Here is a 15,447-nt window from a genome sequence, read left to right as displayed (position 1 = left end):
TTCTTTTGGGATACGACAATCACATTTCCGATCCACTAATCCTTCTTTACTGCATCCCTCACTCCCAAACATTGACGAATTCACACGGAAATTGCGTCGCTATGAAATACGAGTACTATGTGTTCTAAGACATTTCCTTCTAAATCGAGTAACGTTTCTATGGAAACGACAGGATTTTCTTTTGGGATACGACAATCTCATTTCCTATCCACTAATCCTTCTTTACTGCATCCCTCACTCCCACACATTGACGAATTCACACGGAAATTGCGTCGCTATGAATTACTATGGGTTCTATGACTTCTCCTTCTATATCAAGTAACGTTACTATGGAAACGACAGGACTTTTTTTTGGGATACGACAATCTCATTTCCGATTCACTAATACTTCTATACTGCATCCCTCACTCCCAAACATTGACGAATTCACACGGAAATTGCGTCGCTATGAAATACTATGTGTTCTAAGACATTTCCTTCTAAATCGAGTAACGTTTCTATGGAAACGACAGGATTTTCTTTTGGGATACGACAATCTCATTTCCGATCCACTAATCCTTATTTACTGCATCCCTCACTCCTACACATTGACGAATTCACACGGAAATTTCGTCGCTATGAAATACGAGTACTATGTGTTCTAAGACATTTCCTTCTAAATCGAGTAACGTTTCTATGGAAACGACAGGATTTTCTTTTGGGATACGACAATCACATTTCCGATCCACTAATCCTTCTTTACTGCATCCCTCACTCCCAAACATTGACGAATTCACACGGAAATTGCGTTGCTATGAAATACTATGTGTTCTAGGACATTTCCTTCTAAATCGAGTAACGTTTCTATGGAAACGACAGGATTTTCTTTTGGGATACGACAATCTCATTTCCGATCCACTAATCCTCCTTATTTGCATCCCTCACTCCCACACATTGACGAATTCACACGGAAATTGCTTCGCTATGAAATACGAGTACTATTTGTTCTAAGACATTTCCTTCTAAATCGAGTAACGTTTCTATGGAAACGACAGGATTTTCTTCTGGGATACGACAATCACATTTCCGATATACTAATCCTTCTTTACTGCATCCCTCACTCCCAAACATTGACGAATTCACACGGAAATTGCGTCGCTATGAAATACTATGTGTTCTAAGACATTTCCTTCTAAATCGAGTAACGTTCCTTTGGAAACGACAGGATTTTCTTTTGGGATACGATAATCTCATTTCCGATCCACTAATCCTTCTTTACTGCATCCCTCACTCCCTCACATTGACGAATTCACACGGAAATTGCGTCGCTATGAAATACGAGTACTATGTGTTCTAAGACATTTCCTTCTAAATCGAGTAACGTTTCTATGGAAACGACAGGATTTTCTTTTGGGATACGACAATCTCATTTCCGATCCACTAATCCTTCTTTACTGCATCCCTCACTCCCACACATTGACGAATTCACACGGAAATTCCGTCGCTATGAAATACGAGTACTATGTGTTCTATGACATTTCCTTCTGAATCGAGTAACGTTTCTATGGAAACGACAGGATTTTCTTTTGGGATACGAATATCTTATTTCCGATCCACTAATCCTTCTTTACTGCATCCCTCACTCCCAAACATTGACGAATTCACACGGAAATTGCGTCGCTATGAATTACTATGGGTTCTATGACTTCTCCTTCTATATCAAGTAACGTTTCTATAGAAACGACAGGACTTCTTTTTGGAATACGACAATCTCATTTCCGATCCACTAATCCTTCTTTACTGCATCCCTCACTCCCACACATTGACGAATTCACACGGAAATTTCGTCGCTATGAAATACGAGTACTATGTGTTCTAAGACATTTCCTTCTAAATCGAGTAACGTTTCTATGGAAACGACAGGATTTTCTTTTGGGATACGACAATCACATTTCCGATCCACTAATAGTTCTTTACTGCATCCCTCACTCCCAAACATTGATGAATTCACACGGAAATTGCGTCGCTATGAAATACTATGTGTTCTAGGACATTTCCTTCTAAATCGAGTAACGTTTCTATGGAAACGACAGGATTTTCTTTTGGGATACGACAATCTCATTTCCGATCCACTAATCCTTCTTTACTGCATCCCTCACTCCCACCCATTGACGAATTCACACGGAAATTGCTTCGCTATGAAATACGAGTACTATTTGTTCTAAGACATTTTCTTCTAAATCGAGTAACGTTTCTATGGAAACGACAGGATTTTCTTTTGGGATACGACAATCACATTTCCGATCCACTAATCCTTCTTTACTGCATCCCTCACTCCCAAACATTGACGAATTCACACGGAAATTGCGTCGCTCTGAAATTCTATGTGTTCTAAGACATTTCCTTCTAAATCGAGTAACGTTTCTATGGAAACGACAGGATTTTCTTTTGGGTTACGACAATCACATTTCCGATCCACTAATCCTTCTTTACTGCTTCCCTCACTCCCAAACATTGACGAATTCACACGGAAATTGCGTCGCTATGAAATACGAGTACTGTGTGTTCTAAGACATTTCCTTCTAAATCGAGTAACGTTTCTATGGAAACGGCAGGATTTTCTTTTGGGATACGAAAATCACATTTCCGATCCACTAATCTTTCTTTACTGCATCCCTCACTCCCAAACATTGACGAATTCACACGGAAATTCCGTTGCTATGAAATACGAGTACTATGTGTTCTAAGAGATTTCCTTCTAAATCGTGTAACGTTTCTATGGAAACGACAGGATTTTCTTTTGGGATACAACAATCTCATTTCCGATCCACTAATCCTTCTTTACTGCATCCCTTACTCCCTCACATTGACGAATTCACACGGAAATTGCGTCGCTATGATATACGAGTACTATGTGTTCTAAGACATTTCCTTCTAAATCGAGTAACGTTTCTATGGAAACGACAGGATTTTCTTTTGGGATACGACAATCACATTTCCGATCCACTAATCCTTCTTTACACCATCCCTCACTCCCACACATTGACGAATTCACACGGAAATTGCGTCGCTATGAATTACTATGGGTTCTATGACTTCTATTTCTAAATCGAGTAGCGTTTCTATGGAAACGACAGGGTTTTCTTTTGGGATACAACAATCTAATTTCCGATCCACTAATCCTTCTTTACTGCATCCCTCACTCCCACACATTGACGAATTCACACGGAAATTGCGTCGCTATGAAATACGAGTACTATGTGTTCTAAGACATTTCCTTCTAAATCGAGTAACGTTTCTATGGAAACGACAGGATTTTCTTTTGGGATACGACAATCACATTTCCGATCCACTAATCCTTCTTTACTGCATCCCTCACTCCCAAACATTGACGAATTCACACGGAAATTGCGTCGCTATGAAATACGAGTACTATGTGTTCTAAGACATTTCCTTCTAAATCGAGTAACGTTTCTATGGAAACGACAGGATTTTCTTTTGGGATACGACAATCACATTTCCGATCCACTAATCCTTCTTTACTGCATCCCTCACTCCCAAACATTGACGAATTCACACGGAAATTCCGTCGCTATGAAATACGAGTACTATGTGTTCTAAGAGATTTCCTTCTAAATCGAGTAACGTTTCTACGAAAACGACAGGATTTTCTTTTGGGATACGACAATCTCATTTCCGATCCACTAATCCTTCTTTACTGCATCCCTTACTCCCTCACATTGACGAATTTACACGGAAATTGCGTCGCTATGAAATACGAGTACTATGTGTTCTAAGACATTTCCTTCTAAATCGAGTAACGTTTCTATGGAAACGACAGGATTTTCTTTTGGGATACGACAATCACATTTCCGATCCACTAATCCTTCTTTACCCGCATCCCTCACTCCCAAACATTGACGAATTCACACGGAAATTGCGTCGCTATGAAATACTATGTGTTCTAAGACATTTCTTTCTAAATCGAGTAACGTTTCTATGGAAACGACGGGATTTTCTTTTGGGATACGACAATCTCATTTCCGATCCACTAATCCTTCTTTACTGCATCCCTCACTCCCAAACATTGACGAATTCACACGGAAATTGCGTCGCTATGAAATACGAGTACTATGTGTTCTAAGACATCTCCTTCTAAATCGAGTAACGTTTCTATGGAAACGACAGGGTTTTCCTTTGGGATACGACAATCACATTTCCGATCCACTAATCCTTCTTTACAGCATCCCTCACTCCCACACATTGACGAATTCACACGGAAATTGCGTCGCTATGAATTACTATGGGTTCTATGACTTCTCCTTCTATATCAAGTAACGTTTCTATGGAAACGACAGGACTTCTTTTTGGGATACGACAATCTCATTTCCGATCCACTAATCTTCCTATACTGCATCCCTCACTCCCAAACATTAACGAATTCACACGGAAATTGCGTCGCTATGAAATACTATGTGTTCTAAGACATTTCCTTCTAAATCGAGTAACGTTTCTATGGAAACGACAGGATTTTCTTTTGGGATACGACAGTCACATTTCCGATCCACTAATCCTTCTTTACTGCATCCCTCACTCCCACACATTGAAGAATTCACACGGAAATTGCGTCGCTGTGAAATACGAGTACTATGTGTTCTAAGACATTTCCTTCTAAATCGAGTAACGTTTCTATGGAAACGACAGGATTTTCTTTTGGGATCCGACAATCACATTTCCGATCCACTAATCCTTCTTTACTGCATCCCTCACTCCCAAACATTGACGAATTGACACGGAAAATGCGTCGCTATGAAATACTATGTGTTCTAAGACATTTCCTTCTAAATCGAGTAACGTTTCTATGGAAACGACAGGATTTTCTTTTGGGTTACGACAATCACATTTCCGATCCACTAATCCTTCTTTACTGCTTCCCTCACTCCCAAACATTGACGAATTCACACGGAAATTGCGTCGCTATGAAATACGAGTACTATGTGTTCTAAGACATTTCCTTCTAAATCGAGTAACGTTTCTATGGAAACGACAGGATTTTCTTTTGGGATACGAAAATCACATTTCCGATCCACTAATCTTTCTTTACTGCATCCCTCACTCCCAAACATTGACGAATTCACACGGAAATTCCGTTGCTATGAAATACGAGTACTATGTGTTCTAAGAGATTTCCTTCTAAATCGAGTAACGTTTCTATGGAAACGACAGGATTTTCTTTTGGGATACGACAATCTCATTTCCGATCCACTAATCCTTCTTTACTGCATCCCTTACTCCCTCACATTGACGAATTCACACGGAAATAGCGTCGCTATGATATACGAGTACTATGTGTTCTAAGATATTTCCTTCTAAATCGAGTAACGTTTCTATGGAAACGACAGGATTTTCTTTTGGGATACGACAATCACATTTCCGATCCACTAATCCTTCTTTACACCATCCCTCACTCCCACACATTGACGAATTCACACGGAAATTGCGTCGCTATGAATTACTATGGGTTCTATGACTTCTATTTCTAAATCGAGTAGCGTTTCTATGGAAACGACAGGGTTTTCTTTTGGGATACGACAATCTAATTTCCGATCCACTAATCCTTCTTTACTGCATCCCTCACTCCCACACATTGACGAATTCACACGGAAATTGCGTCGCTATGAAATACGAGTACTATGTGTTCTAAGACATTTCCTTCTAAATCGAGTAACGTTTCTATGGAAACGACAGGATTTTCTTTTGGGATACGACAATCACATTTCCGATCCACTAATCCTTCTTTACTGCATCCCTCACTCCCAAACATTGACGAATTCACACGGAAATTGCGTCGCTATGAAATACGAGTACTATGTGTTCTAAGACATTTCCTTCTAAATCGAGTAACGTTTCTATGGAAACGACAGGATTTTCTTTTGGGATACGACAATCACATTTCCGATCCACTAATCCTTCTTTACTGCATCCCTCACTCCCAAACATTGACGAATTCACACGGAAATTCCGTCGCTATGAAATACGAGTACTATGTGTTCTAAGAGATTTCCTTCTAAATCGAGTAACGTTTCTACGAAAACGACAGGATTTTCTTTAGGGGTACGACAATCTCATTTCCGATCCACTAATCCTTCTTTACTGCATCCCTTACTCCCTCACATTGACGAATTCACACGGAAATTGCGTCGCTATGAAATACGAGTACTATGTGTTCTAAGACATTTCCTTCTAAATCGAGTAACGTTTCTATGGAAACGACAGGATTTTCTTTTGGGATACGACAATCACATTTCCGATCCACTAATCCTTCTTTACCCGCATCCCTCACTCCCAAACATTGACGAATTCACACGAAAATTGCGTCGCTATGAAATACTATGTGTTCTAAGACATTTCTTTCTAAATCGAGTAACGTTTCTATGGAAACGACGGGATTTTCTTTTGGGATACGACAATCTCATTTCCGATCCACTAATCCTTCTTTACTGCATCCCTCACTCCCAAACATTGACGAATTCACACGGAAATTGCGTCGCTATGAAATACGAGTACTATGTGTTCTAAGACATCTCCTTCTAAATCGAGTAACGTTTCTATGGAAACGACAGGATTTTCCTTTGGGATACGACAATCACATTTCCGATCCACTAATCCTTCTTTACAGCATCCCTCACTCCCACACATTGACGAATTCACACGGAAATTGCGTCGCTATGAATTACTATGGGTTCTATGACTTCTCCTTCTATATCAAGTAACGTTTCTATGGAAACGACAGGACTTCTTTTTGGGATACGACAATCTCATTTCCGATCCACTAATCCTCCTATACTGCATCCCTCACTCCCAAACATTGACGAATTCACACGGAAATTGCGTCGCTATGAAATACTATGTGTTCTAAGACATTTCCTTCTAAATCGAGTAACTATTCTATGGAAACGACAGGATTTTCTTTTGGGATACGACAGTCACATTTCCGATCCACTAATCCTTCTTTACTGCATCCCTCACTCCCACACATTGAAGAATTCACACGGAATTGCGTCGCTGTCAAATACGAGTACTATGTGTTCTAAGACATTTCCTTCTAAATCGAGTAACGTTTCTATGGAAACGACAGGATTTTCTTTTGGGATCCGACAATCACATTTCCGATCCACTAATCCTTCTTTACTGCATCCCTCACTCCCAAACATTGACGAATTCACACGGAAATTGCGTCGCTATGAAATACTATGTGTTCTAAGACATTTCCTTCTAAATCGAGTAACGTTTCTATGGAAACGACAGGATTTTTTTTTGGGATACGACAATCTCATTTCCGATTCACTAATACTTCTATACTGCATCCCTCACTCCCAAACATTGACGAATTCACACGGAAATTGCGTCGCTATGAAATACTATGTGTTCTAAGACATTTCCTTCTAAATCGAGTAACGTTTCTATGGAAATGACAGGATTTTCTTTTGGGATACGACAATCTCATTTCCGATCCACTAATCCTTCTTTACTGCATCCCTCACTCCTACACATTGACGAATTCACACGGAAATTTCGTCGCTATGAAATACGAGTACTATGTGTTCTAAGACATTTCCTTCTAAATCGAGTAACGTTTCTATGGAAACGACAGGCTTTTCTTTTGGGATACGACAATCACATTTCCGATCCACTAATCCTTCTTTACTGCATCCCTCACTCCCAAACATTGACGAATTCACACGGAAATTGCGTTGTTATGAAATACTATGTGTTCTAGGACATTTCCTTCTAAATCGAGTAACGTTTCTATGGAAACGACAGGATTTTCTTTTGGGATACGACAATCTCATTTCCGATCCACTAATCCTCCTTATTTGCATCCCTCACTCCCACACATTGACGAATTCACACGGAAATTGCTTCGCTATGAAATACGAGTACTATTTGTTCTAAGACATTTCCTTCTAAATCGAGTAACGTTTCTATGGAAACGACAGGATTTTCTTTTGGGATACGACAATCACATTTCCGATATACTAATCCTTCTTTACTGCATCCCTGACTCCCAAACATTGACGAATTCACACGGAAATTGCGTCGCTATGAAATACTATGTGTTCTAAGACATTTCCTTCTAAATCGAGTAACGTTTCTATGGAAACGACAGGATTTTCTTTTGGGATTCGACAATCACATTTCCGATCCACTAATCCTTCTTTACTGCATCCCTCACTCCCAAACATTGACGAATTCACACGGAAATTGCGTCGCTATGAAATACGAGTACTATGTGTTCTAAGACATTTCCTTCTAAATCGAGTAACGTTTCTATGGAAACGACAGGATTTTCTTTTGGGATACGACAATCGCATTTCCGATCCACTAATCCTTCTTTACTGCATCCCTCACTCCCAAACATTGACGAATTCACACGGAAATTCCGTCGCTATGAAATACGAGTACTAAGTGTTCTATGAGATTTCCTTCTAAATCGAGTAACGTTTCTATGGAAACGAAAGGATTTTCTTTTGGGATACGACAATCTCCATTCCGATCCACTAATCCTTCTTTACTGCATCCCTTACTCCCTCACATTGACGAATTCACACGGAAATTGCGTCGCTATGAAATACGAGTACTATGTGTTCTAAGACATTTCCTTCTAAATCGAGTAACGTTTCTATGGCAACGACAGGATTTTCTTTTGGGATATGACAATCACATTTCCGATCCACTAATCCTTCTTTACACCATCCCACACTCCCACACATTGACGAATTCACACGGAAATTGCGTCGTTATGAATTACTATGGGTTCTATGACCTCTCCTTCTATATCAAGTAACGTTTCTATGGAAACGACAGGACTTTTTTTTGGGATACGACAATCTCATTTCCGATTCACTAATACTCCTATACTGCATCCCTCACTCCCAAACATTGACGAATTCACACGGAAATTGCGTCGCTATGAAATACTATGTGTTCTAAGACATTTCCTTCTAAATCGAGTAACGTTTCTATGGAAACGACAGGATTTTCTTTTGGGATACGACAATCTCATTTCCGATCCACTAATCCTTCTTTCCTGCATCCCTCACTCCTACACATTGACGAATTCACACGGAAATTTCGTCGCAATGAAATACGAGTACTATGTGTTCTAAGACATTTCCTTCTAAATCGAGTAACGTTTCTATGGAAACGACAGGATTTTCTTTTGGGATACGACAATCACATTTCCGATCCACTAATCCTTCTTTACTGCATCCCTCACTCCCAAACATTGACGAATTCACACGGAAATTGCGTCGCTATGAAATACTATGTGTTCTAAGACATTTCCTTCTAAATCGAGTAACGTTTCTATGGAAACGACAGGATTTTCTTTTGGGATATGACAATCACATTTCCGATCCACTAATCCTTCTTTACTGCATCCCTCACTCCCAAACATTGACGAATTCACACGGAAATTGCGTCGCTATGAAATACGAGTACTATGTGTTCTAAGACATTTCCTTCTAAATCGAGTAACGTTTCTATGGAAACGACAGGATTTTCTTTTGGGATACGACAATCACAGTTCCGATATACTAATCCTTCTTTACTGCATCCCTCACTCCCAAACATTGACGAATTCACACGGAAATTGCGTCGCTATGAAATACTATGTGTTCTAAGACATTTCCTTCTAAATCGAGTAACGCTTCTATGGAAACGACAGGATTTTCTTTTGGGATACGACAATCACATTTCCGATCCACTAATCCTTCTTTACTGCATTCCTCACTCCCAAACATTGACGAATTCACACGGAAATTGCGTCGCTATGAAATACGAGTACTATGTGTTCTAAGACATTTCCTTCTAAATCGAGCAACGTTTCTATGGAAACGACAGGATTTTCTTTTGGGATACGACAATCGCATTTCCGATCCACTAATCCTTCTTTACTGCATCCCTCACTCCCAAACATTGACGAATTCACACGGAAATTCCGTCGCTATGAAATACGAGTACTAAGTGTTCTATGAGATTTCCTTCTAAATCGAGTAACGTTTCTATGGAAACGAAAGGATTTTCTTTTGGGATACGACAATCTCAATTCCGATCCACTAATCCTTCTTTACTGCATCCCTTACTCCCTCACATTGACGAATTCACACGGAAATTGCGTCGCTATGAAATACGAGTACTATGTGTTCTAAGACATTTCCTTCTAAATCGAGTAACGTTTCTATGGCAACGACAGGATTTTCTTTTGGGATATGACAATCACATTTCCGATCCACTAATCCTTCTTTACACCATCCCTCACTCCCACACATTGACGAATTCACACGGAAATTGCGTCGTTATGAATTACTATGGGTTCTATGACTTCTCCTTCTATATCAAGTAACGTTTCTATGGAAACGACAGGACTTTTTTTTGGGATACGACAATCTCATTTCCGATTCACTAATACTTCTATACTGCATCCCTCACTCCCAAACATTGACGAATTCACACGGAAATTGCGTCGCTATGAAATACTATGTGTTTTAAGACATTTCCTTCTAAATCGAGTAACGTTTCTATGGAAACGACAGGATTTTCTTTTGGGATACGACAATCTCATTTCCGATCCACTAATCCTTCTTTCCTGCATCCCTCACTCCTACACATTGACGAATTCACACGGAAATTTCGTCGCAATGAAATACGAGTACTATGTGTTCTAAGACATTTGCTTCTAAATCGAGTAACGTTTCTATGGAAACGACAGGATTTTCTTTTGGGATACGACAATCACATTTCCGATCCACTAATCCTTCTTTACTGCATCCCTCACTCCCAAACATTGACGAATTCACACGGAAATTGCGTCGCTATGAAATACTATGTGTTCTAAGACATTTCCTTCTAAATCGAGTAACGTTTCTATGGAAACGACAGGATTTTCTTTTGGGATATGACAATCACATTTCCGATCCACTAATCCTTCTTTACACCATCCCTCACTCCCACACATTGACGAATTCACACGGAAATTGCGTCGCTATGAATTACTATGGGTTCTATGACTTCTCCTTCTATGTCAAGTAACGTTTCTATGGAAACGACAGGACTTTTTTTTGGGATACGACAATCTCATTTCCGATCCACTAATCCTTCTATACTGCATCCCTCACTCCCAAACATTGACGAATTCACACGGAAATTGCGTCGCTATGAAATACTATGTGTTCTAAGACATTTCCTTCTAAATCGAGTAACGTTTCTATGGAAACGACAGGATTTTCTTTTGGGATACGACAATCACAGTTCCGATATACTAATCCTTCTTTACTGCATCCCTCACTCCCAAACATTGACGAATTCACACGGAAATTGCGTCGCTATGAAATACTATGTGTTCTAAGACATTTCCTTCTAAATCGAGTAACGTTTCTGGGGAAACGACAGGATTTTCTTTTGGGATACGACAATCACATTTCCGATCCACTAATCCTTCTTTACTGCATCCCTCACTCCCAAACATTGACGAATTCACACGGAAATTGCGTCGCTATGAAATACGAGTACTATGTGTTCTAAGACATTTCCTTCTAAATCGAGTAACGTTTCTATGGAAACGACAGGATTTTCTTTTGGGATACGACAATCGCATTTCCGATCTACTAATCCTTCTTTACTGCATCCCTCACTCCCAAACATTGACGAATTCACACGGAAATTCCGTCGCTATTAAATACGAGTACTAACTGTTCTAAGAGATTTCCTTCTAAATCGAGTAACGTTTCTATGGAAACGAAAGGATTTTCTTTTGGGATACGACAATCTCATTTCCGATCCACTAATCCTTCTTTACTGCATCCCTTACTCCCTCACATTGACGAATTCACACGGAAATTGCGTCGCTATGAAATACGAGTACTATGTGTTCTAAGACATTTCCTTCTAAATCGAGTAACGTTTCTATGGCAACGACAGGATTTTCTTTTGGGATATGACAATCACATTTCCGATCCACTAATCCTTCTTTACACCATCCCTCACTCCCACACATTGACGAATTCACACGGAAATTGCGTCGCTATGAATTACTATGGGTTCTATGACTTCTCCTTCTATATCAAGTAACGTTTCTATGGAAACGACAGGACTTTTTTTTGGGATACGACAATCTCATTTCCGATTCACTAATACTTCTATACTGCATCCCTCACTCCCAAACATTGACGAATTCACACGGAAATTGCGTCGCTATGAAATACTATGTGTTCTAAGACATTTCCTTCTAAATCGAGTAACGTTTCTATGGAAACGACAGGATTTTCTTTCGGGATACGACAATCTCATTTCCGATCCACTATTCCTTCTTTACTGCATCCCTCACTCCCACACATTGACGAATTCACACGGAAATTGCGTCGCTATGAAATACGAGTACTATGTGTTCTGAGACATTTCCTTCTAAATCGAGTAACCTTTCTATGGAAACGACAGGATTTTCTTTCAGGATATGACAATCACATTTCCGATCCACTAATCCTTCTTTACACCATCCCTCACTCCCACACATTGACGAATTCACACGGAAATTGCGTCGCTATGAATTACTATGGGTTCTATGACTTCTACTTCTATATCAAGTAACGTTTCTATGGAAACGACAGGACTTTTTTTTGGGATACGACAATCTCATTTCCGATCCACTAATCCTTCTTTACTGCATCCCTCACTCCCACACATTGACGAATTCAAACGGAAATTGCGTCGCTATGAAATACGAGAACTATGTGTTCTAAGACATTTCCTTCTAATTCGAGTAACGTTTCTATGGAAACGACAGGATTTTCTTTTGGGATACGACAATCTCATTTCCGATCCACTAATCCTTCTTTACTGCATCCCTCACTCCCAAACATTAACGAATTCACACGGAAATTGCGTCGCTATGAAATACTATGTGTTCTAAGACATTTCCTTCTAAATCGAGTAACGTTTCTATGCAAACGACAGGATTTTCTTTTGGGATACGACAATCACATTTCCGATCCGCTAATCCTTCTTTACTGCATCCCTCACTCCCAAACATTGACGAATTCACACGGAAATTGCGTCGCTATGAAATACTATGTGTTCTAAGACATTTCCTTCTAAATCGAGTAACGTTTCTATGGAAACGACAGGATTTTCTTTTGGGATACGACAATCACATTTCCGATCCACTAATCCTTCTTTACTGCATCCCTCACTCCCAAACATTGACGAATTCACACGGAAATTGCGTCGCTATGAAATACGAGTACTATGTGTTCTAAGACATTTCCTTCTAAATCGAGTAACGTTTCTATGGAAACGACAGGATTTTCTTTTGGGATACGACAATCACATTTCCGATCCACTAATCCTTCTTTACTGCATCCCTCACTCACAAACATTGACGAATTCACACGGAAATTCCGTCGCTATGAAATACGAGTACTATGTGTTCTAAGAGATTTCCTCCTAAATCGAGTAACGTTTCTATGGAAACGACAGGATTTTCTTTTGGGATACGACAATCTCATTTCCGATCCACTAATCCTTCTTTACTGCATCCCTTACTCCCTCACATTGACGAATTCACACGGAAATTGCGTCGCTATGAAATACTATGTGTTCTAAGACATTTCCTTCTAAATCGAGTAACGTTTCTATGGAAACGACAGGATTTTCTTTTGGGATACGACAATCTCATTCCCGATCCACTAATCCTTCTTTACTGCATCCCTCACTCCCACACATTGACGAATTCACATGGAAATTTCGTCGCTATGATATACGAGTACTATGTGTTCTAAGACATTTCCTTCTAAATCGAGTAACGTTTCTATGGAAACGACAGGATTTTCTTTTGGGATACGACAATCACATTTCCGATCCACTAATCCTTCTTTACTGCATCCCTCACTCCCAAACATTGACGAATTCACACGGAAATTGCGTCGCTATGAAATACTATGTGTTCTAGGACATTTCCTTCTAAATCGAGTAACGTTTCTATGGAAACGACAGGATTTTCTTTTGGGATACGACAATCTCATTTCCGATCCACTAATCCTTCTTTACTGCATCCCTCACTCCCACACATTGACGAATTCACACGGAAATTGCGTCGCTATGAAATACGAGTACTATGTGTTCTAAGACATTTCCTTCTAAATCGAGTAACGTTTCTATGGAAACGACAGGATTTTCTTTTGGGATACGACAATCACATTTCCGATCCACTAATCCTTCTTTACTGCTTCCCTCACTCCCAAACATTGACGAATTCACACGGAAATTGCGTCGCTATGAAATACTATGTGTTCTAAGACATTTCCTTCTAAATCGATTAACGTTTCTATGGAAACGACAGGATTTTCTTTTGGGATACGACAATCTCATTTCCAATCCAGTAACCCTTCTTTACTGCATCCCTCACTCCCACACATTGACGAATTCACACGGATATTCCGTCGCTATGAAAAACGAGTACTATGTGTTCTAAGACATTTCCTTCCAAATCGAGTAACGTTTCTATGGACACGACAGGTTTTTCTTTTGGGATACGACAATCACATTTCCGAACCACTAATCCTTCTTTACTGCATCCCTCACTCCCAAACATTGACGAATTCACACGGAAATTGCGTCGCTATGAAATACTATGTGTTCTAAGACATTTCCTTCTAAATCGAGTAACGTTTCTATGGAAACGACAGGATTTTCTTTTGGGATACGACAATCTCATTTCCGATCCACTAATCCTTCTTTACTGCATCCCTCACTCCCAAACATTGAAGAATTCACACGGAAATTGCGTCGCTATGAAATACGAGTACTATGTTTTCTAAGACAATTCCTTCTAAATCGAGTAACGTTTCTATTGAAACGACAGGATTTTCTTTTGGGATACGACAATCACATTTCCGATCCACTAATCCTTCTTTACTGCAACCCTCACTCCCAAACATTGACGAATTCACACGGAAATTGCGTCGCTATGAAATACTATGTGTTCTAAGACATTTCCTTCTAAATCGAGTAACGTTTCTATGGAAATGACAGGATTTTCTTTTGGGATACGACAAACTCATTTCCGATCCACTAATCCTTCTTTACTGCATCACTCACTCCCACACATTGACGAATTCACACGGTAATTCCGTCGCTATGAAATACGAGTACTATGTGTTCTAAGACATTTCCTTCTAAATCGAGTAACGTTTCTATGGAAACGACAGGATTTACTTTTGGGATACGACAATCACATTTCCGATCCACTAATCCTTCTTTACTGCATCCCTCACTCCCACACATTGACGAATTCATGCGGAAATTGCGCCGCTATGAATTACTGTGGGTTCTATGACTCCTCCTTCTAAATCAAGTAACGTTTCTATGGAAACGACAGGACTTTTTTTTGGGATACGCCAATCTCATTTC

The sequence above is a fragment of the Schistocerca serialis genome, chromosome 6 (genome assembly GCF_023864345.2).
Source record: "Schistocerca serialis cubense isolate TAMUIC-IGC-003099 chromosome 6, iqSchSeri2.2, whole genome shotgun sequence".
Lineage (NCBI taxonomy): Eukaryota > Metazoa > Arthropoda > Insecta > Orthoptera > Acrididae > Schistocerca > Schistocerca serialis.
The sequence above is the reverse complement of the archived record's forward strand: the minus strand, read 5'-3'. Positions refer to the sequence as shown.